The sequence below is a fragment of the Lissotriton vulgaris genome, chromosome 9 (genome assembly GCF_964263255.1).
Source record: "Lissotriton vulgaris chromosome 9, aLisVul1.2, whole genome shotgun sequence".
Taxonomy (NCBI): Eukaryota; Metazoa; Chordata; class Amphibia; order Caudata; family Salamandridae; genus Lissotriton; species Lissotriton vulgaris.
This window is the reverse complement of record NC_141697.1, coordinates 349,319,007-349,344,081: the sequence shown is the minus strand read 5'-3', so window position 1 is coordinate 349,344,081 and position 25,075 is coordinate 349,319,007.

The window sequence follows — 25,075 nt, the reverse complement described above, 5'->3', positions numbered from 1 at the left end:
GTGCACTGTGCTGTTGTGGTGGGCAGAGGGACCTGGTGGAAGCAAAGAGGGGGCAATTAGCCCACCGCAATACTGCCCTTGTATAGCGCCTAATGCTGCGATATCTGGAGGGTCAGCCTTGAACATACCAGGGGCACTGGAAGGGACTAACTGAACATCCTGCATGGGGGATCGGCTATACAGTGGGTCTCTGGCGCGCATTGTGTGACTTACCCTTGCGAGGAAAATAGGCACTGGGTTGCTCAGCTGAGGAGGAGAGGAATCATAGACTCCCCTGGCATTGCTCACCACTTTTGCCTGCGGATTCCAAGATGGGCGAAGTCTCCAGGAGGAATGGGTTTGAGGTTCTGCAACTGGAGGATCCAGAGCAACACATGGAGGACGATGACGCTGCTGCAGGGAGACGAGCGCCTGAACGGACTGGGGACCCTACGCTAGGGGAAATCATGCAGGCCATCATGGCCTCGCGGGAGGTGATAGAGAAGAGGATGGATGACATTGGCTCGAATCTCACCTTCAAATGACCACTATCGGAAACTCAAGGAGAGAGTAGCGACCAACGAAACCAACATGAAGGATATCCCGGACACAGTGTCAGCTTTGCGAAAGTCACTTAATGAAGTGATGCATAGAGTTAAAGTGCTGGAAGTGAGAGCAGAGGACAGTGAAGGGTGCTCGAGGTGCAACAACTTACGCATAGTGGGAGTTCCGGAACGTGAGGAGGGGCAGACGCGGTCCAGTTCTTGTAGACTTGGCTGAAAACAGAGGTGGCACCGGAGGGACTCTCCCCATTTTATGTGCTGGAATGTGCACACAGGGTCCCGGCTCGCTCACCTAAACCTGGGGCTCCACCCCGTCCAATGGTGGTGAGACTGTTACATTACTAAGACCGCGACTTTATACTGCTGTGAGCCCGGAGCAACAGAATTTACAGATTGGGAATAGCAAGGTGATGATATTTCCAGACTACACCAAGGAGGTGCAGTGCCAGAGAACCTCCTTCCTCGCTGTTAAATGGAAGCTGCATCAGCTCCGACTCCCCTACGCTATGCTGTTCCTGGCCCGCTTGAGGGTGACCGCAGCCGAGGAAACACACTTCTTTCTCACGCCTCAGCCCCCTGGGACTGGTTGGAAACCCATGGTAATGCTGGTGTACACACACCGTATACGTCTTCAACCCGAGAACGGCTGTCTGCAATGTCGCCAGTACAGAGACCCATCTCTCCAAGGGACGGGTGACAGGAATGAAACAGTGCAGTTCTAGCAGTGGTGGTCATCAGCCAGGGCGCAGCGAGCTCGGCTAGTCTTGACATGGATAACGAGAAAAGCGGAGCGGAGAGCCCGAGATCGAGTAGTGCCCAGGGGCTCTCGGATGTTGAACTTCCGGATGTCACTCCGCAGACAACAGATTGGATATTTGGGTGATGGGGCCGAGGATGATTTGTGGAGAAGGTGGTAAGATGCCTGCTGAGATCATGGGCCCAGGGGCTCATCTGATACAAAATATCGGAATGAGAGGGGGCCCTTTCAGAAATCCGGGGGCCCGGTTGGCTACACTTGTTCTTATGGAGGGGGCCGGAAGGGGTTCCGGGATATCGAGCGTGATTCAAAGCCACCTTCTGTTTATGGTTCTTTGTATGATTACCTTGGTTTGGATGGGGGCCTGTTCTTGTGTACCTGTCCTGGGGTTGGGGAGTTGGGTAGAGTTTTTTTAGGGTGGCACGGTCTAGATCAGGAGCCATGGGTACCCCCGTAGGAATCAAAGTTATGTCTTAGAATGTAAGGGGATGCATACTATGGGTCAGAGACACAAAATACACGCCTACCTAGTATGGAGAGGAGTGCAAATAGCACTGCTGCAAGAAACGCACTTGACACAGTCAGAGGGAGCAGCACTGCAGAGACGCTGGAGAGGGCTTGTATTTCACACCACATATTCGGCCTATGCAAGAGGCACCTTAGTATGGGTGCGGGCAGGAGTACCATTCCAATGTGTTAGGCAGGTGGTGGACACAGAAGTCCAATTTACGGTAGTAACAGGACGGCTTGAGGGTCGAGACATTACTTTAGGAAGCATATATGCCCCTAATGTTGAGCAACCTGCCTTTTTTGCACAGCTATCGCAGAAACTGGCAAGGGAGCTGACGGGTCCTATACTGCTGGGGGAGACTTCAATTGCGTTACTGACATAGGCTTGGACCGTTCTCATCCTCCACTTCCTGACGCACCCAATCATAGGGTTGCAGAAGCCAGACGGGACTGGCAACAGTGTTCGGGTTTGACGGACACTTGGCGGGCTCACCACCCTGGGGAAAGGGACTACTCTTATTTCTCGGCTATGCATGAGCTGCACATCCGGTTGGACACTATACTTTGCTCCCCTGAGGTGCATTTGATGGTCACACTGAGTGAGTATTTAGCTAGGATGACTTCTGATCACAACCCGCTGTTGTTGGCCTTGAACTTGGTCCGTCTTCGGACTGCGATCCCTAGTTGGTGTCTCCGAGCAGAATCATTGGAAGACCAGGTCTTCCGAACCACCATAGGTACTGCTGTTGAAGAATACTTTCAGTACAACACTGACACATCCGCTACCCTACATAATGAATGGGATGCATTCAAAGTAGTGATATGGGGTCGCTGCATTGGAGAGGCTGTGGGAGTTCGAAAAACCTTATTGAGTGAGGTGCAACGGACCGAATTACGGCTCAGGGAGTAAGAAAGGGAAATACCTGAACGGGAGGATAAACAAGAGGCACTGATGTGGGCGAAAGAAGAGGTAGCGACACAAGTGGAGAGGCTGAGGTGGTTCGATTACAGGGCATATGCAGTGCGGGCGCACGCTGAAAGGGTCAAATCTGGGACACTACTAGCTTGGTTGGCAAATCCAGCGCGCAGGGGGACGCCGATTCTAGAGCTACGTGACGTAAGGGGGGCAGTACACTATGGGCGGCAGGCTATTAACACACAGTTCCTGGAATACTCCACTTCTTTATATCAAAGTCGGTTAGACCCCAGGGAACTGGATGAAGGAGACTTTCTGGATATAGATCTGTCGCAGATTGAGGCTGAGGACACAGAGGGCTTGAGACGACCAGTGGAGCTGGGTGAGGTCAGAGGAGCCATCAAGAGAATGACCAAGAACAACAGGCCAGGTGCTGATGGGTTACCATCTGAGTTTTATGCCACTTATTTAGACCTGCTGGCCCCTCATCTGGTAACCTAATATAATCAATCGAAGCACAATGGCTGTCTACCTAGCTCAAGCAGGGAAACCGTAATTTTACCCCTCCTTAAGCCTGACAAGCCGGCATGGAACTGCACGGCCTATCGCCCTTTCGCAATGCTAAACCTTGGCTGCAAGATTTTGAGCAGTGTTTTGGCCAACCGTCTGATGGCACATATGACAACTCTTGTGCATGGGGACCAGGCTGGCTCTATCCCGACCCGGAACACGGCCATGAACATACGGAGGCTGTGCCAACTGTTGCACGGGATGGCTGAGGAAGGAGGGAAGGCATGCGTACTATCGATTGACATTGAAAAAGCTTTCGATAGTTTGGAGTGGGCATATCTGTTTAGGGTATTGAGGGCGTTCGGCCAGGGTGAGGGGATTTGGATCCTGGACAAAGATTCTTTATAACCACTCAATGGCCACGGTAAGAACGGGCGGAGCAATTTCCGAAGCCTGCAATGTGGGCAGGGGATGAGACAGGGCTGCCTGTTGTCTCCACTCCTGTTCACCCTGGCAATAGAACCTTTAGCGATCCATGCACGATTGGGAGGTATTACAGGGGTTTGGAAGGGATGGGTCATGTGCACTACATTGCACTATATGCAGATGATTTGTTAATGTTCCTCACCAAAGCTGCAGAAAAGTTGCAGGGTGCCCTGGAATTGCTGGCGAGATTGGAACATGTGTCGGGGCTTAAAGTCAACTGGAACAAGACATGTCTATTCCCGGTACAAGGGTTCAGAGATAAACCCCCTGAGGGTCTGGATGTGAGATCGGAAAGCAGCTGCTTGCCCTATTTAGGAGTCAGAATTTATCATGAGCCTGCTGACTTATTTGAGGGCAACGTAGGGCGGGCATTGAGAACTACCAGGAGTAATTTTGATTTCTGGGGGACTTTATTGGTGGCAGGACGGGTGGCGTTGCTAAAAATGATAACATAACTAAACTCTATGCTCACGAGTTTCCTGTGGGACTCAGGGAGGTGTAGAGTGGCGCTGAATACTACGACGAGCCATAGGCAGGAGGGAGGGTTTGTGGCGCCGGAATTCGAGGCATATTACCACACGGCCCAATTTCAATGGTTCGCGCAGTGGATGGCAGGGAGGTTGAGGGTAGAGGAGGAACAGAGAGGTATGGACCTGGGACTCCGTCAGCTAGCTCGGATTCTGCTCCAGTTACCGGTGCGAGAAAGGGAGGTGCTGAGTGATCTGTGGGTGGTGTGGCAATGCTGGAATAGAGCCATTGGAAGAGGTAAGGTGTGATTCTGATGCTTCACGAGGAGAGAATCTTCCCCAGATTGCAGCTGCGGTAGATAATGCGCATTTGGGATTGCATACAGCCCAAAACATCCACGGGAAGTCGCTGGCGTGTCCGAATGACATGTTGGCAACCGCTAAATCTCACAGTAACATGCAGCCGGCTACAAAATCTCGTGGCACCCGCGAAAGGCCCAGAACATCACATGGCAAAGCACCAGGCAACTCTCTTCTATGTGCGCAAAATGACATTTCGAGCCCGTGGACCAAAAAAAATCTCGGCTCCATTGCTAAGTGCGGAGTTTAACAGTAACTCTGTGTTCACCATGGAATGTGGAGTTGCCGGAATCCGCAAACGGAGCAGAGTTTTACGCCCAGGCTTAATTAGGATTAAAAATGACTGTTCTGGTCTAGTATGACTTTGAGGCTCTATGGCCTGTACAAGATGTATTACTGATTTGTTCTATTTGCCACAAAAAATTAATGAAAAACAGGTGTCCGTAAATCAAACGATGATTTCTATGACTGCAATTTGTTGACCAGGTCCTGTTTATGGTTAATTGATCTTCCGGTCTGAAATGAAGGAAGAAGATTTTTTGTAGGCCATACTTTATTCAGACTTGCTGCATGGCTAGACTGTGTTGCACAGTTTATCTCTGGGCTGGTTTGTATGACACAACTAGGCTTTCCTTTGCAACGCGTTCCTTAACAACGCGAGCTGAACAACAAATGTGTCTGAACCATGCATTCCATTTACAACTGAAGTAGTTACAATGACTTTCCTTAGGGGGCGATGGATGTTGGAATAGTATAATCTACTATTCCACCTCCAGTCCCTGCAGTAGTAGGAAAGGCGCTAGACTTTAAAGTCCAACGCCACTTTACCTAACGCATGTTGCAATGACTTGCATTGGAAATAAAATGTATAGTTCAGACTTATTTGTTGATCCACCTGTATTGCAAAGACAACACGTTGTTCGGCGATCATGGTATTTGCTGTTTCCTCTGGACTGGCCATGTCTGGATTTTCATAGGCAATACCAAGTGAACCCTTGTTTTGGCAACTGCTCACTTTGACACCTGCCCAGCACTCATCAGTCAGTCAGCCACAGGTGGGTAAATGGCCAAAAAGGGAAGGGGCAGTGTGTAGCTTTCATGTTTGTCTGAACCAAACTCCACTACGGAGCCGGCCCAAATCGGAATAAAACAGAAATGTTCTTCTGCCAGGAGAAGAAAGGGAAAAATATTTTCCTTCGCGTGAAAAAATAAGAACCAGAAGGTGCCAGAAACGGAGTGCGCAAGGTCGTATCAACTGCCAGATGCTCTACAAGTACCTGTTACCATAGGTCCTATAGTGTCAATCTACAACCCGGAGGGAGCCCAGCAGGAGGAACAGGCACGGTGGGACAGGGAAAGGGCAGAGATGGAAAGTAGGAATAATACGATCAATTCCCAAAGGCAGTTGCTAGGACCAAGGAATCGGAGTACCCCATTGGGTCCAGTAACGGATCCCTGGATAGAACAGGGGGGTCAAAGAGGACAGATGGATCTGAGGGGACCGAAACCAAGTTAAGAGAGTACTTGAAAGAATGGGATGCTGCCATAGAAACTCAGAATAAAAGAATAGAAACAGAAACAGAATGGAGAGATCAAGATAACAGGATCCTCTCTCACTGCGGAGCTGACGAAAGCAGCCCGGAGTGGGAGGGAGGGAGTCAAGGAAGCAAAGGAGATACTTGCCATACCATCGGTGGCAATAGACAATTGTGTGAAGACAAGAGTACAGGATGTGGGGGGATGCCTCGCCCCATCCTTAGTGAGGGAGAACGAAAGACACAGGAGTACCGAAATAGTTTCAGGTGCACTCACCATGCCCCGGACGAAAATGTGCGACATTGGAATCACGAGGGTATGGAGAGTCGCGAAGGGTCTCGCCATCCATCCGGTGATCACGGACGGGATCGCGGGAACATGGAGGGCCGTGAAGGACCTTTCCGTTTATTGAGTGACACCAGACAGCAAGGGAATAGCAGTGATTTAGAACAGAACGGAGGATCCTATCTCGCATCTAGAGAGGCCGAGATAAAAAGACAGAATGCAGTAATGGGGAATAGAACATTGTTCCACCATACCCCTAGGGAAGATGGAAAAGCTTGGGACCTAGAGAGGTGGGAACAAAGAGAAGCAAGGAGGACTCCTCATAACTCACCTGTGCCCAGACGTAGGACTCGTAGTGGGGGTGAGAGGGATGTAAACGAACCACCTAGGAGTGAGGTACTGAGAGCTGAGATAAAAGCAAAACGGCTCGATGTAACCAGTTTGAAGTCAGATTTGGATGAAATAATAGACGGCACATTGCCAATGGAAAGGATCGATCTGTATGAACAGGATGAAATACTGTTTATATCTAAGGATGTTACTCGGAAAGCGAGGTCAGTTCATGAAAAATTATCTGAGTTGGCAGACAGGTATATGATAGACTTATCACGAACTAAAGCTTTACAGGGTAACCATAGGTTAAACTGCACGGATCAGGATCTAGATGAGCGTAGGACGATTGGGCTGAAAGTACACATAAAGGAACTGATCTCGAGTATCAGATTGTGGAGGAATTTGGATAAATGGGAGGAAAGATGGTCCAAAAGGGGATCCGTCAGAAGGAGTACACTTGCGGGGTCCCCGGAGGGAGGGCTAATGCGAATGGAAGCTTTCCCTTTGCGAGAAATCGCGAACGGAAACTACGTGCATGTGCCCTGGAGTAGGGGGGATCTAGCGGCATTTACCAATTCTTTCCCAAAGTTAAGGGAGAACCCCGTCGAGTGGTACAAACAGGTAGAGAGGTTCGTGAAGATCTCTAAGGTGCTGTGGGTCGACTTGAACACCCTGTTTGACATTGTAGTACCTGGAGATTTGTGGACGGCATGTAAGCTTAGTGTCGAATGGCCCATTTGTGAACCAGATAGGGATGCCCGGACGAATGGTCCATCAGAGAGAATCATGGAAAAGTACGAGAGGGTAATTGCATGGTTAAAAGAGAAGGTGCCGTTGCAGGACATAGACTGGGTTAAGATAGATCGAACAACTCAGGAACCTAAAGAGACTGTTCACGAGTTCTATGAGAGATTGCTGAAAGCATTCAAACAGTACAGTGGATTGGACGTGATGGATCCTAAAGACATAGGACAGTTTGTGTCGAAGTTCGTCCTGGGATTGAGATCAGACATAAGCTTAATGATTCAACAGCATTTGATTTGTTGGCAAAACAAACCTTTAGATGAGATTCTGAGGTATGCGAGGTACTGTAGCGATGAAATAGATTCGAAAGCAAAGAAACTTAAGGAGAAGCTGATGTTGGTGCAGATGCAGTCAGCTGGAAAGGGTGGACAGCGGCAACAGGGAACAGGAACCCTAGGGAAGAAACAGAATAATCAAAGCAGAGATGAGGAAGAAAAACCGAGACCTAGGGTAGATATCGCGACACTGAAAAAGACAACGAGGTGCCATCAGTGTAACGAGGTGGGACATTGGAGACGCGAGTGTCCCTATAATGTCGAGACGGGGGAAATAGAACAGGAGGAGGATGAGGTTCAGAACAACCTGGTAAAGGGAACAGCGGTCCCGAAGGGAAAGTTTATCAAAGGGGGGACTCAGACTCCTCGAGCTCAGTTCCCTCAACCGCCTCGGATTACAAATGGAGGAAAAACCTATAGACAACTGCCACTGTTCGTAGGAGGAGAAGAATGCTACTACGTTGATCCCCTTACGGGACAACGAGTGAATAGGGAAGAAGACTTTACTCTAGGAGCAGCCCTGGAGGTAGACCAGAGAGGACCATACGTAGAGGCTGAGGTGGCTGGATGTCCTACGACCTTTTTGGTGGATACGGGGGCCACTCGATCCACTTTGAGATCGGCGGTAGTCCCAGGTCTGCCAATGTCGGGAGAGACGATTCAGGTGGTAGGAGTCGCAAATAGGAGAATGACGAATCCTCTGACAGAACCAGTGTCAGTGAAGATAGGGAAGTACAGTGATGAACATCAGTTTGTGATTTGTGATTCTAGCCCTGTGTGTCTGCTAGGAAGAGATCTGTTGTGTAAATTAAATTGCACAATATATTGCACACCTGAAGGAGTAGAAGTGCAGACTAACGACGATGATGCCGATTTTAAGGTTGTAAACTCACAGGAATGCGTGGAACTATATCCTACCCTAACGGTGGAGGAGCTTCCACAGGACTTGAAGGAGACAGTGTCAGCTGAGGTGTGGGATTTTACTGGAGAAGAAATAGGACTGATTAAAGGGGTAGAACCGGTAAAGATCATGGTAAAACCCAATGCCGAGTATCCAAGAACACCACAATATAAGTTGACACCGGAGACAATTGCAGGAATAAAGCCTGTGATCGAATTCTTGATTAGACAGGGAATACTGAAGGAGATCGTGGGAAGTCCATGTAACTCCCCGATTATGGGTTTGCAGAAGCCTAGTGGGAAATACAGAATAGTGCAGGACCTTCGAAAGATTAATAATATCGTTGTTTCATGTTGTCCAGTGGTACCGAATCCATCAGTGATATTGTTTCAGATACCGTTCCAAGCTGAATGGTTCACAGTGATAGACTTGTGCCAGGCTTTCTTTTCGATCCCTTTAGATGAGGAAAGCCAGTATCTGTTCGCTTTTAAGCTGGAAAATCGCGTTTTAACATGGTGTCGTATTCCCCAGGGGTATACAGAAAGCCCATCGATTTTTAACCAGCTGCTGAAGAAAAATCTTGAAAGTCTAGTACTGCCCATGAATTAGGTTCTGGTCCAGTACATAGACGACCTACTTGTGGCGTCAGAAACTGAGGAAGCTTGCAAAGTAGACACCATCACCCTACTAAATCACTTGGCCGAGAACGGACACAAGGTGTCTCCAAGTAAATTGCAGTATTGTCTGACCGAAGTGCAATACTTGGGCCATAGGATTGAAAAGGGAAAACGGAAGGTGTCTCCAGACAGAATAGAGGCGATCATGAAAATGAACGCGCCTAAAACACAAAGAGAAGTCAGGATGTTTCTAGGCATGGTTGGTTATTGTCGGCAGTGGATAGCCAACTTTTCACTGAAGGCAAAACCTTTACAAAAACTGACGCACAAGGGGGTGAGTGATCCGGTACCATGGGACAAAGATTGTTTGATGGCATTTTTGCAGCTGAGGGAGGACTTGTGTCGTGCCCCGGCTTTGGGAATGCCTGATTACGAAAAACCATTCTTGATTTACTGCTGTGAAAGGGAAGGTTGTGCTTTAGCAGTTTTGGCCCAGATACACGGAAATGCCCGTAGACCAGTTGCATACTTTTCGGCTACCTTAGATCCAGTAGCCGCAGCGTTGCCCGGATGTCTCAAATCCGTTGCTGCAACGGGTGTCAGCATTGAAAGATGTGAAAATGTGGTGATGGGACATCAGTTAGTGGTGTACGTACCGCATTCTGTGGAGTTGTTAATGACCAGGACCAAGACTCAGCATTTGACGAATAGCAGGCTCACACGCTATGAGCAAGTCATATTGGCTGCTGAGAATGTGACCCTAAAGAGATGCTCTGTCTTGAATCCTGCTACTTTGATGCCACTTCCAAATGATATTGATGATGAAATTTGTACAGATCATGACTGCCTTGATGTGACTGAACTATGCACCAAACCAAGACCAGATATCGTAGATGAGCCATTGACTGACCCTGATGAAATATTCTTTGTTGATGGTTCATGCGTAAGAGACGATATCGGTCAGCTGAGAGCAGCATATGCAGTTTGTACTATCACCGGAGTGGTGGAAGCCGCCTGCCTGGAAGGAGTACATTCCGCTCAGGTAGCTGAAATCATTGCTTTGACCCGTGCCTGTTTGGCAGGCAACAAAATTCGAGTCACCATATACACCGATAGCCAGTATGGTTTCGGGGTAGTTCACGACTACGGGCAGTTGTGGTCTCAAAGAGGTTACATGACCTCCTCGGGTTCTCCTATTAGGAATGGAGAATTCGTGAGATTATTGTTAGAAGCATTACACGGTCCAGAAGCTATACCGGTTGTCAAATGTGCCGCGCACACAAAGAATACAGATTTTGTGTCGCAAGGGAATCGATACGCAGATGAGGTCGCACGTTACTGTGCGGAACAGGGGTATTCTCACACCAAAGTAGAAGTGGGGGGAATACAAGAAAGAACTGATTTGACTATGCTGTTAGACACTGTAGATACGTGGGATGAATTGAAGTGTGTCCAGGAAAATGCACCAGATTTTGAGAAAAAGGCATGGGAAACAGCTGGTTGTACCAAAAGTGAGATGAATTTTTGGATTTCTGCAGATGGGAGAGCAGTTTTACCAAACGAACTTGTTAGTCCAATGGCAAGGAGATTGCATGGACTAGCACACATAGGTAGAGATGCCATGGTGAGAGTATTCAGACAAACGTGGTACAATCCGAAGTTTAGAGTAGCGGCAGAAGCAGTATGTCAGCGTTGTACTATCTGTCAGCAACTAAACGTAGGAAAAAGAACACCAGTCACATTGAGTCACATAGGGAGGTCTGGGGGGCCTTTCAATAGAATGCAGCTGGATTTTATTGAAATGCCCAAGTGCAATCGACTCAGATACGTCTTAGTGATTGTCTGTATATTTTCTAGATGGGTTGAAGCTTACCCTACACGTAGGTGCGATACACTTACAGTAGCAAAATTGTTGCTTAGAGAGTTGATACCGAGGTTTGGGGTGCCAGCCTCTTTGGAATCGGACAGAGGAACTCATTTCAACAGCGAAATAGTGAAGATGCTATGTTCAGCTTTAAGTATTGACCAGAAGCTCCACTGTAGTTATCGACCAGAAGCTTCGGGGATTGTAGAACAAATCAACAGCACAATAAAATCCAGACTCGCCAAAGTTTGTTCATCGACATCCCTGAGTTGGCCTGATGCACTTCCATTGGTCCTTATGAGCATACATAGCACACCAGATAGAAGGACAGGTCTCTCTCCACACGAGGTGCTAATGGGGAGAGCTATGAGACTGCCATCGGTTCCGACTGCAGCATTGTTGAACATCACAGACGATTTGATCTTGGACTACTCCAAGGGACTATCTGATGCCATTCATTCTGTGTCCCTCCAGGTCCAGGCTGCAGAGGTTCCATCAGCACAAGACTTGTGCCATGACCTGTGTCCGGGGGACTGGGTCCTGGTGAAGAAGCATGTCAGGAAGAACTGTCTAGATGTGCGTTGGCGTGGACCATTCCAAGTCATACTAGTTACGAACACTGCAGTAAAGTGTGGAGGCTTGCCCAACTGGATACACGCCTCACACACCCGAAGAGTTCCAGCACCTCTGGAAGAAACAGCTCCTCTCTCGGATGAAAATCCAGCAGAAAGCGGAGAAGCCACAGAGAGGGAAAGTCAAGCTGTAGAGGTGGTCGAAGAGGCTGAGCCTGTGTCGGAACAGGCTGATGACGGTCAGGACACCAGTGAGACCGAAGTTGCCTCAGAAGAAGAAAATAGCTGGGAGTTCGAGTCAGATACCGAACAAGCTATAAGTGATCAAGAGACGAGTCCAAGAACAAGGAGCAGGAGGACAAGGAATGGAGAAGCTAGTTGGCCGGAAAGAAGGAGAAGGTCAACCTTGAGAGCAAATCCAGAGAGAACCCTTGTCCCGATCTCTGAAGATTCAGATCTAGACGAAGGAGCTACGGACTCAGGCTCTGAGAGTCCGAGAAGATCAAGAAGGGTACGTGTGCCCTGCAGAAGATACGCCACCCCAGAATGGACTTATCTAGCAGATATCCTGGAGACAGAGATCTGGGAGAGTGAGAGACGTACAAGTGACCAATCTCGATCAAATTGTGACAGTGGAAATATGGATGTTGACTCCTGGAATCGAGTCTGAGGAGTTACTGATCTTTACAAGAATTGTTGTAGATGCATAAAGACTTTTATAATTAAGCTATAAAGAAGAAGATAACCTAGCCCCGAGTGGAAAGAAGAATCAAATTAGGGATTACATTTAGAGGACGGAGAAGGGTTAGGGTTGTCTGTTGCTAAAGATAAAGGACATTGTTGTGAAAAAGAGACTTTTATTGATTAAGAGCACTTCACAGACTGAGAAAGCAATTAAAGCAAACAAAGATCTGAAAAAGAAAACTTTTCCTCGAAAAAGAAAGAGCTACATTGTTTGATAACATGGAGAATGGCAACCCAAACCGAAAAGCCAAATGCATAATAGGTACACTAATAGCAGTAGTAATTTTTCTCATTATTACAGTAGTTACCATATCATACATAGTAGGACATACAAGCGTAAAGGAGACAACAGATGTAAAGCCTGTAACGACTTTGAAACCTGCTCTTGTTGGGAAAAAGGAGGAGAGCAATGTAATTCGTGAAAAGGCGTTACTAGCAGATGAAGCTCGTAGGTTACACGTAGACGAGTCGCAGGGAAATTTTAGATCAAATGCATATGCCAAGTTATTATACGAGTATATTGATGCCATGGAGGCCAAAGATTGTTATGTTTGCATGCAATTGCCGGCTTCCGTAGATGAAGGCATCAGATATCATCATCTCCCACTGACATATGGGATAACATGTAGTTTATTGCTTAGTATATTTTATGGTAGAGAAGGGTTTGAGTACTACTTTTCAAATTATGATTCGGTACTGCCTGAAGTCCCGAATTATAAACAAATGAATAAGTGGGACTATCACAAAAAGGAAGATAGATTAGCAAAATTCTTTCTTCCTTGGGATACATTAGATACTTCATATGCACGCCGAAATAATTTGACTTGCAAAGTGTCAGAAATTGAGAAAAAATTTATTGGACAGGTAGATGACCGGTACAGGAGGCAGAAGATTCTAAAAATGTCAGGACAGTGGAAAACTGATTGGACCGAAGAGGAAAAAGCACATAAAAGGAAGGGTAGCAATGGTCCAATAGCTTTGGATAGAATGCAGAAAGGAAAGTTATGTTTAACTCGAAGCAAGACATATTATGAGAGTGTATTTGTAGGTGAAGTTAATTGCGAACATGCTTTTCGGTTGGAATATTATACGAAAGATTTCATGAAAGGGATGCAAGCGATTCCTAATGTATATTTTGTATGTGGAAGAAATGCCTATGTAAAATTGCCTGACAATTGGTATGGTTCGTGTTATTTGGCAATTGTCTTCCCCAAAATATATCATGCAAAGGATTTAGAGATCATAGAAGGAAAGGCTTCGAAAAGAGCGAAAAGGGAAGTAGGAGATGCTGAAGTAGTTGGAGACATATTTGGAGCAATGTTTCCTCTTTTAGGTTTAATACTTAATGATGTTAAGATCAGGAGACTAGCTACAGTTGTGGATAGATTGTCTGCTAGTACTGCAAGGTCATTGATGCTAGTAGAAGGAGAGATGCAGTCGATTAGGGCAATGGTTCTTCAAAACCGTCTTGCTTTAGATGTTCTGCTAGCAAAAGAGGGCGGAGTTTGCAAGGCTTTGAAGGTCCAGGAATGTTGTACTTATATTCCAGACAATTCAAAACCACTTGAGAAGGTTATACGGAACATTACAGAGATACATCAAGAAATCGAAGATTTAACAAAAGTAAATGTTTGGGAAAAAGTAGGTCACGGAATGGGAAAGGTTGGAAGTTGGTTTGCCAATCTTGGTAAAGGCATTGTTTGGTACATCTTGAAACCTGTCTTAATAATATTAATTTGCATAATCACATTGTTGGGTTTAGTGAGACTGTACAAATGGTATAGGTCAAACCGGTTACAAAGGTCCATGAGAGAGCAAGAAAGGAGATTAGCTGCTTTACAAGATCAACAGTATAAAAGTTTAAGAGCTCTCGAGACGATAAAAAGAGGGAACCTTGTAATTAGTTCTGTGTAAAGTTACATTCAAATTGAGGTGTTTGTGATGACCCCTAGAGGTCATCAAAGGGGGGAACTGAGAGAGCGCAATTTGAATGAAACATATGTCCGTACCATATTTACAAGACTGTAGCATATTTAGAACTTGTAACGTGAAATTAGAAGCTTATAGCATGAAGTTAGCACATGTAACTTAATAATAAGAAATGTATCTGTATTTATTCTAGAATGTGCATTAGAATTAGAAAGGCCCGTATACATAGGTTGGGCTAATATAGAAATGTGAAAATGCTTAAGAACAGTAGAACGTGCTAAACAGAGTTCATGTACGTATGTAATTATTAAACGGAGAAAGCGGTGCAATGTAAAGTGAAGAAATGTGCAGGCTATATAGCACTGTGTAGGAACGAGAGTATAACATTGTATTTTATGTAACAAGGATTCGATTATAATGAATAAGTTACTAATTCGATTATATATATATATGTGTGTTAAAAGTCATACTGTGTAGAAGAGTTTGTAGGAATTTTAGAATAGTGTGATCATATGTGATTTTAACCTAACGGACCAAGGGTTCGCAAGAGTGTAGTCCACTGCATATAATTTAGTGGCCTCTCAGGAAGAGGGGGATAGCTTTGATCTGTACGTGCGAGCCAAGAGTCAAAGGTCTTGTTAAATTAAAGTGACAATGCTGGACGAAGTTTATGGCTTAAGTGAGATAAGGGACGCTTGGAATTTGGGGTCTTGTTTAGAAGTGACTGTTCACAGGACCAAAAGAGGTTACAATCACATCTGTAATGAATAGAGCTCTGTTGAGGTGATAGACTTTGCTCTGAAAGTGTCAACTGGAATGTCATGAGGTTACCAGCACGATGACGAAGATGGCGCCTAAGAAGCAAGGTCAACTTAACAGACGACGCGAAGAGATGAAGCGATGGAAAAACCCAGAAGCGGGACTACGTGAAATGTGTACGTGGTGGGCATCTCAAGTGGGCGTTCCATCCATACTGTGATTTTGTATTTAGGGACAGCACCCCGGGGAGAAGAGAGAGCAGATGGCCTGAGCAGAGAGAACGCAACAGAAGAGAGCAGAAGGAGAGCAGTAGGCCGAGGACCCTTAGAGAGCGGATGGGTAGGCAGAAAGGGTACTGCTTCTCGACATAGGTTTCCATCAGAGATTGAGAGAGTTTGAACTTCTTTGGAAGTCAAACTGCTGACACCTTTTTAGGGACAAGAACTTGCAGAGTAAGGATGTCATCTAGGATAGAGTAGGGACAGATTTAACTTGTTTATTCACTTTATGTAAATGACGCATCATATTCATTTTGTGTCTATGCTATTCAATTTGCTAATTCTAGAATTGGTTTTGATTGTATTCGTTTGTAGACTGAGATTCTTTAGAGAATTTATGTTCCTTTTAGTTCCTGTATACTTGTTGAATCTTATCTTGAGAGGATTGTATTTACAACTGACTTTAGTTTTATATTAAACTTTTAAACTTTACCAGTCGTAAGTGGTTTTTCAGAGTTGCGTCAGTCTATGGGGTTGATCTAACTTATATGGGTTTGCCTTTTACTCAATGACAGTCAATAATCGATCCAAAATTGGATGAATGAGATAGGTATCTAGGTAATCAGAAAAGATATCAAAATCTCATTCCCCGCAGGTGCTTCCCTGGGAGCAGTTGCAGGAGGCTAAATACGCTGCAGCATGGAGAATTCGGCATTTGACCTCCCTGAGACGGCCCCCCGAAACGAGAGACAAAATGGCGACAGAGTACGGAGGCGGAGTTTGCCGCTATTGAGGTGAGCAGGGCCCCCTTGAAAACCTCCTGGCTCAAGAAGAAGAGGCGGAGTGCAGTCCGGAGCTCCCCCGAGTGGTCCCCTGAGCGGGGAGGTGACGGGGGCGACGAGCGGAGCTGAGAGCTTTTCACCGGGAGGAGGTACCAGCCTGACCTTAAGATGGTGGAGAGGGCGACGGGAGCCAGATTGCGGTACGGCCGTTGACTCCCCGACTGGCCCCATCCCAGTGGACACAACTCGGCGGGAGCTGGCACATTGAATATTCCTGCCTGTGCACAGAGCGCTCGGGCTACCGCCAAGGGTTTGAAGGGAGTTCAGGGACCAGTTCGCTGAAGATCCTGGAGGCTGGGTACACAGAGAATCTGTGACTGGATGGGGTGGGGAGCCCGCATGGCAATGGGAGCGTGACTGAGCCTGGATGCAATTGTAAACGGATTGCGGTGAGACCGGGAGGGGGCGCGACAGGCTGCAGTGCTGATATTCGCCTTCCAGGGCTGCTGTGCATGGTTTCACTGGGTAGTGACTGGCAGTCTCCCGCTACGAATCTTTGCCTGCGAAGCAAGGGCTAACGATACACTGGGGGGGTCCAGCCTACACCTACTCACACAGACAGACCTGGGGATTGCATCTGTGAGGGAGCCTACTGACCCTATTGGTGAGAAGAGCGGCTTCCAGCATAGAGGTGCTGGACGTGGAACCCCCTGCTGAGCTTATGGGTGCACTGTGCTGTTGTGGTGGGCAGAGAGACCTGGTGGAAGCAAAGAGGGGGCAATTAGCCCACCGCAATACTGCCCTTGTATAGCGCCTAATGCTGCGATATCTGGAGGGTCAGCCTTGAACATACCAGGGGCACTGGAAGGGACTAACTGAACATCCTGCATGGGGGATCGGCTATAAAGTGGGTCTGTGGCGCGCATTGTGTGACTTACCCTTGCGAGGAAAAAAGGGACTGGGTTGCTCAGCTGAGGAGGAGAGGAATCATAGACTCCCCTGGCATTGCTCACCACTTTTGCCTGCGGATTCCAAGATGGGCGAAGTCTCCAGGAGGAAGGGGTTTGAGGTTCTGCAACTGGAGGATCCAGAGCAACACATGGAGGACGATGACGCTGCTGCAGGGAGACGAGCGCCTGAACGGACTGGGGACCCTACGCTAGGGGAAATCATGCAGGCCATCATGGCCTCGCGGGAGGCGATAGAGAAGAGGATGGATGACATTGGCTCGAATCTCACCTTCAAATGACCACTATCGGAAACTCAAGGAGAGAGTAGCGACCAACGAAACCAACATGAAGGATATCCCGGACACAGTGTCAGCTTTGCGAAAGTCACTTAATGAAGTGATGCATAGAGTTAAAGTGCTGGAAGTGAGAGCAGAGGACAGTGAAGGGTGCTCGAGGTGCAACAACTTATGCATAGTGGGAGTTCCGGAACGTGAGGAGGGGCAGACGCGGTCCAGTTCTTGTAGACTTGGCTGAAAACAGAGGTGGCCCCGGAGGGACTATCCCCATTTTATGTGCTGGAATGTGCACACAGGGTCCCGGCTCGCTCACCTAAACCTGGGGCTCCACCCCGTCCAATGGTGGTGAGACTGTTACATTACTAAGACCGCGACTTTATACTGCTGTGAGCCCGGAGCAACAGAATTTACAGATTGGGAATAGCAGGGTGATGATATTTCCAGACTACACCAGGGAGGTGCAGTGCCAGAGAACCTCCTTCCTCGCTGTTAAACGAAAGCTGCATCAGCTCTGACTCCCCTACGCTATGCTGTTCCCGGCCCGCTTGAGGGTGACCGCAGCCGAGGAAACACACTTCTTTCTCACGCCTCAGCCACCTGGGACTGGTTGGAAACCCATGGTAATGCTGGTGTACACACACCGCATACGTCTTCAACCCGAGAACGGCTGTCTGCAATGTCGCCAGTACAGAGACCCATCTCTCCAAGGGACGGGTGACAGGAATGAAACAGTGCAGTTCTAGCAGTGGTGGCCATCAGCCAGGGCGCAGCGAGCTCGGCTAGTCTTGACATGGATAACAAGAAAAGCGGAGCGGAGAGCCCGAGATCGAGTAGTGCCCAGGGGCTCTCGGATGTTGAACTTCCGGATGTCACTCCGCAGACAGCAGATTGGATATTTGGGTGATGGGGCCGAGGATGATTTGTGGAGAAGGTGGTAAGATGCCTGATGAGATCATGGGCCCAGGGGCTCATCTGATACAAAATATCGGAATGAGAGGGGGCCCTTTCAGAAATCCGGGGGCCCGGTTGGCTACACTTGTTCTTATGGAGGGGGCCGGAAGGGGTTCCGGGATATCGAGAGGGGTTCCGGGATATCGAGCGTGATTCAAAGCCACCTTCTGTTTATGGTTCTTTGTATGATTACCTTGGTTTGGATGGGGGCCTGTTCTTGTGTACCTGTCCTGGGGTTGGGGAGTTGGGTAGAGTTTTTTTAGGGTGGCACGGTCTAGATCAGGAGCCATGGGTACCCCCGTAGGAATCAAAGTTATGTCTTAGAATGTAAGGGGATGCATACTATGGGTCAGAGACACAAAATACACGCCTACCTAGTATGGAGAGGAGTGCAAATAGCACTGCTGCAAGAAACGCACTTGACACAGTCAGAGGGAGCAGCACTGCAGAGACGCTGGAGAGGGCTTGTATTTCACACCACATATTCGGCCTATGCAAGAGGCACCTTAGTATGGGTGCGGGCAGGAGTACCATTCCAATGTGTTAGGCAGGTGGTGGACACAGAAGGCCGATTTACGGTAGTAACAGGACGGCTTGATGGTCGAGACATTACTTTAGGAAGCATATATGCCCCTAATGTTGAGCAACCTGCCTTTTTTGCACAGCTATCGCAGAAACTGGCGAGGGAGCTGACGGGTCCTATACTGCTGGGGGAGACTTCAATTGCGTTACTGACATAGGCTTGGACCATTCTCATCGTCCACTTCCTGACGCACCCAATCATAGGGTTGCAGAAGCCAGACGGGACTGGCAACAGTGTTCGGGTTTGACGGACACTTGGCGGGCTCACCACCATGGGGAAAGGGACTACTCTTATTTCTCGGCTATGCATGAGCTGCACATCCGGTTGGACACTATACTTTGCTCCCCTGAGGTGCATTTGATGGTCACACTGAGTGAGTATTTAGCTAGGATGACTTCTGATCACAACCCGCTGTTGTTGGCCTTGAACTTGGTCCGTCTTCGGACTGCGATCCCTAGTTGGTGTCTCCGAGCAGAAACACTGGAAGACCAGGTCTTCCGAACCACCATAGGTACTGCCGTTGAAGAATACTTTCAGTACAACACTGACACATCCGCTACCCTACATAATGAATGGGATGCATTCAAAGTAGTGATATGGGGTCGCTGCATTGGAGAGGCTGTGGGAGTTTGAAAAACCTTATTGAGTGAGGTGCAACGGACCGAATTACGGCTCAGGGAGTAAGAAAGGGAAAGACCTGAACGGGAGGATAAACAAGAGGCACTGATGTGGGCGAAAGAAGAGGTAGCGACACAAGTGGAGAGGCTGAGGTGGTTCGCTTACAGGGCATATGCAGTGCGGGTGCACGCTGAAAGGGACAAATCTGGGACACTACTAGCTTGGTTGGCAAATCCAGCGCGCAGGGGGACGCCGATTCTAGAGCTACGTGACGTAAGGGGGCAGTACACTATGGGCGGCAGGCTATTAACACACAGTTCCTGGAATACTCCACTTCTTTATATCAAAGTCGGTTAGACCCCAGGGAACTGGATGAAGGAGACTTTCTGGATATAGATCTGCCGCAGATTGAGGCTGAGGACACAGAGGGCTTGAGACGACCAGTGGAGCTGGGTGAGGTCAGAGGAGCCATCAAGAGAATGACCAAGAACAACAGGCCAGGTGCTGATGGGTTACCATCTGACTTTTATGCCACTTATTTAGACCTGCTGGCCCCTCATCTGGTAACCTAATATAATCAATCGAAGCACAATGGCTGTCTACCTAGCTCAAGCAGGGAAACCGTAATTTTACTCCTCCTTAAGCCTGACAAGCCGGCATGGAACTGCACGGCCTACCGCCCTTTTGCAATGCTAAACCTTGGCTGCAAGATTTTGAGCAGTGTTTTGGCCAACCGTCTGATGGCACATATGACAACTCTTGTGCATGGGAACCAGGGTGGCTCTATCCCTACCCGGAACACGGCCATGAACATACGGAGGCTGTGCCAACTGTTGCACGGGATGGCTGAGGAAGGAGGGAAGGCATGCGTACTATCGATTGACATTGAAAAAGCTTTCGATAGTTTGGAGTGGGCATATCTGTTTAGGGTATTGAGAGCGTTTGGCCAGGGTGAGGGGATTTGGATCCTGGACAAAGATTCTTTATAACCACTCAATGGCCACGGTTAGAACGGGCGGAGCAATTTCCGAAGCCTGCAATGTGGGCAGGGGGATGAGACAGGGCTGCCTGTTGTCTCCACTCCTGTTCACCCTGGCAATAGAACCTTTAGCGGTCCATGCACGATTGGGAGGTATTACAGGGGTTTGGAAGGGATGGGTCATGTGCACTACATTGCACTATATGCAGATGATTTGTTAATGTTCCTCACCAAAGCTGCAGAAAAGTTGCAGGGTGCCCTGGAATTGCTGGCGAGATTGGAACGTGTGTCGGGGCTTAAAGTCAACTGGAACAAGACATGTCTATTCCCGGTACAAGGGTTCAGAGATGAACCCCCTGAGGGGCTGGATGTGAGATCGGAAAGCAGCTGCTTGCCCTATTTAGGAGTCAGAATTTATCATGAGCCTGCTGACTTATTTGAGGGCAACGTAGGGTGGGCATTGAGAACTACCAGGAGTAATTTTGATTTCTGGGGGACTTTATTGGTGGCAGGACGGGTGGCGTTGCTAAAAATGATAACATAACTAAACTCTATGCTCACGAGTTTCCTGTGGGACTCAGGGAGGTGTAGAGTGGCGCTGAATACTACGATGCGCCATAGGCAGGAGGGAGGGTTTGTGGCGCCGGAATTCGAGGCATATTACCACGCGGCCCAATTTCAATGCTTCGCGCAGTGGATGGCAGGGAGGTTGAGGGTAGAGGAGGAACAGAGAGGTATGGACCTGGGACTCCGTCAGCTAGCTCGGATTCTGCTCCAGTTACCGGTGCGAGAAAGGGAGGTGCTGAGGGATCTGTGGGTGGTGTGGCAATGCTGGAATAGAGCCATTGGAAGAGGTAAGGTGGGACCTGCGTATGCCAATATGGCTCTGTGAGGTGTTACCACATGGAGGAGATTGGCAGAGACTGAGGGTTTGGGAGGAACTGTGGGTCTCCACTATTGGAAATCTCTATGAAGACGGTGTCCTGATACCGTTTCAGGACCTCATAGAAAGATAGGAACTGCCTGCTCAGGACTTTCTTTTGCATGCGGCTCTATCGACTGCCGTGCGTAAACACTGGAAGAAAGGAATGGAAGAGTTGGGGACCTTCCTCTCTTGTCAGTATGTCGTCACTTCAGTGGTAAAGATTAAGGCGGTTTCCTGCCTCTATAGAAGGATAACACAGGGGTCTAGGACTCCCTTAGAGAGTCTGCGCGTTAAAAGGGAGGCAGATCTGGGGACACCAATAGAGGCAAAACCATGGGAGATGTTGATGGAGCGGGCATGGAAATGGTCCCGGAATGCGAGATTCCAGCTAATACAATTTTACGTGTACCATCGGGCGTACCTCACTCCTCTTAAAATTAATGATTTTTTCGGTTCCCACAAAGCCTGTCCGCGGTGCAAAATGGATAATGCAGCATTTGTGCATATGCTCTGGGACTGTCCACTGTTTCATTTTTTTGGGGGGGAAGGTCCAGACCAGACTGAAGGAGGTGACAGACAGGGAGCTACAGCTGGTGTTTGCCTGTTACATTGGTTCCCCCTCACTGCCCGCAAAGAAAACCACCAGTAAATTCCTAGATTTAGGATTAGTTCTAGCTAAGCGGGAAATTACTAGTCATTGGAAAGCGGTAACTGCTCCTAACACTGCGCGATGGTTGCGGGAATTCATAATATGGGCGGATTGTGAGGGGACTCTCCGACTACAGGTGGCCCTAAGTTACTGGACACGAGGAGAGCCTGGGTGGTGATGGTAGGCCTTCTTCAGAGACCTGCTGATGATGAGGACTGATCCCCTGTGGGCGGGGGACTCACTCTTCAATACTGGATCGCGGTCACTGGAGTGTGGGTGGGGCATTTGAGGTAGCAGCATCCCCCTGGAGGGGTCTTGGATCACAGCCATAAGGTCTGCTACGGAGTGATAGAAAAGCTGCATGACAAATGAGACAAAAGGGAGAGCGACATGTCTAATGGCAGTGGGGGGGGTAGGGATAATGGGGGGATCAGGGGAGGGGGGAGTTGTTGGGGGGTTTGTCTTTTCTTTTTTGCTTTGTTGCTAATTTTTTTCAAGGGAAAGGACGGAGTTCGAGTGCACATAATCCATGAGCAGTGTGCCACTGCCTTCCAGGATAGAGACAAAATCTAGAACAGATATGAATAATATACTTAGTGGGCAATAAGGCTGTTAAAGCCGGAGAAGTAGACGTAGACAGCTTAGATCGGAACAGGAATAGGACGTGTTATATCCTCACAATGGCGCAATGTTGTTTACGGGAATGTATATCGCACAAGAAATTGAAATTGTCATGTCTGTGATAAATGCAAAACTGATAACATTTGTTTACAAAATGAAACATTGGGGCATATTTACAAGAAAGTAGCAAAGCATGTCACGCAGGGCTGCACAATATTTACTAAAATATGGTGCAGACCTTCCTGCTCATAACCAATCTTGAAATGCTGTATTGTAACTTCTATGTATGCTGCATAATGTAGCACACATAGAAGTTGCAAAACCGTGTTTTTTTTAAATTATTGTTTATGTGCAGGAAGGGTGACCTTCATAAACAATCATTGGCATTTTGCTGTTTCTATGTGTGCAGCACACATGAAAACAGCAAAAACATGTAGAAAAAAAGCATTTCTCCTCGTTTTGCCTGTTTATGACCAGGTTTTCCCTGGTCTTAATTTTTGCGCTGCCTCCTATTTAAGCTGCTGTTGTAAATAGGGGGCAGCGTCAAAATCAATGAGTGAAAGGGGACCTTATTTACAAGGCAGGTTTAAGCCACGTTAAGTGGATTAACACTGCCTTGTAAATAAGGCAAAGCTCCTATTGCCATTACAGTGTCACTAAAAGTGATCTTTTTGTGGTGATAGGAGCTTGTAAATATGCCCCATTGTCTTAATGCTTTTCTCTATTTTTGGTCCTAATATTTTATGAGGCATGGATCTTTACTGTCCCTCACATATGAGCAAATTGCTGGTCTGCTCTTGCTGGTTGTTGATGGATTCTGGTATACTCCCCAGAATTTGTGTGCAAGACATTTGTAGTCTGTTGTGTGTTGTACAAAATCACCATGCTGCAGTGCTTACATATAGGTCTTCATCTTTATCTATTCCCATATGCACGTCTACAGGGTGGCAGTGATGGTAAACTGGAAAGGGATCACCCAGTGAACTCATTTTTTCTTGATCTTCGAGTTTGGTTGCTGAATTTATATGGTTGGATAATTTCTTGTCAATGATGAATGTTGGACTAACAGGCTGTCTTTATATACTATCTAGAGACAACTCTGTTTATTTTACATATTGTCATCAATAAACTTGCAATGAGCTAGTTTAAAAAAATACCACTTGATTCTCTAACACATTCATACCCTTTCCATTATATAATATGTAAGTACTGGCACTCACATATCACACTTTTGCTTTAGAACATACATACTCAAAAACCTACTTTTTACAAGTAAATGCCATGCACAAACAATCACAACTACAATTTACGAGCTCCTCTAACTTTATTTGGGTTTCTCTACATACAGATGTTTTCCTCCTGCATGCAGAGATATCTGTTCCACATGCAGGGGGTTCCCTTCTGCATGAGGAGTGTCTACCCCGCATGCTGACATCTTCACACCGCACACAGGGTAGATTTCTCAATAGTCAGGGTGGGGATCTCCTATAGCAACAAACAGAATATTACATATAGAAAGAGGAATTCATCAATGTTCTAACCCATCCATTTACCACAACAGCATCCACCACCAGAGAGCTCCTTTTTTCATTACGAACACCCCTAATATAGCTGAGGGACAAGATGAGCAGCCCCCTCATCCACTTATAAATAACCGGGGATTATTTGTGAGGGGGTCCTTCAAAGTTATCCTCAGCTCTATATGGGGTCTTGAGATCCAGCTGAGCAATTCAGCATGGGACCAAATTTGGAGAGACATCATTACAAGATGCAGTACAGTGAGTGGATCTTTGCTGGGCCTGCTGAAAGGCCCACAACATTCGGAGTTTGTCCTCCCAGCTTGATTCTTGTCACACCTGCATATATAGGAGGGTCCTGAGAGCAGCCAAGTCAATCCTTCATGCTTATTTGTATATTCACTTAAGAGAACATGCATTTTAAGAGTGATACCAGTCATGTCCACAGTCTGAGCTTTGTTTTAGCATTCCATGTTGTGTTTATGCTTTGTTATGTGTGTGTTAAAAATACTAACATGCATGTATTGCTGTAGGTTTGATTTGATTTACAAATCATGTATTATGTACATCATGGAAATACTGTTCAAATTCTATACCATGTCAAAACACAACTTTAGCATTTGTGATCAGTCACATTTCCATTTTATCTAAGTTAGTTTATGTGCCCCAGACATTGTGTAGCTTTAAATTAATTGCAACCCAACATTTTTTGTAATTGAAAAAAACATCTACATTCACACAATTTTTAAAACATTGATCACAAATTTTGCACTAAAATCAATAAGATGTAATCTTTTTGAATGTTTTGTTGTCTTGTAC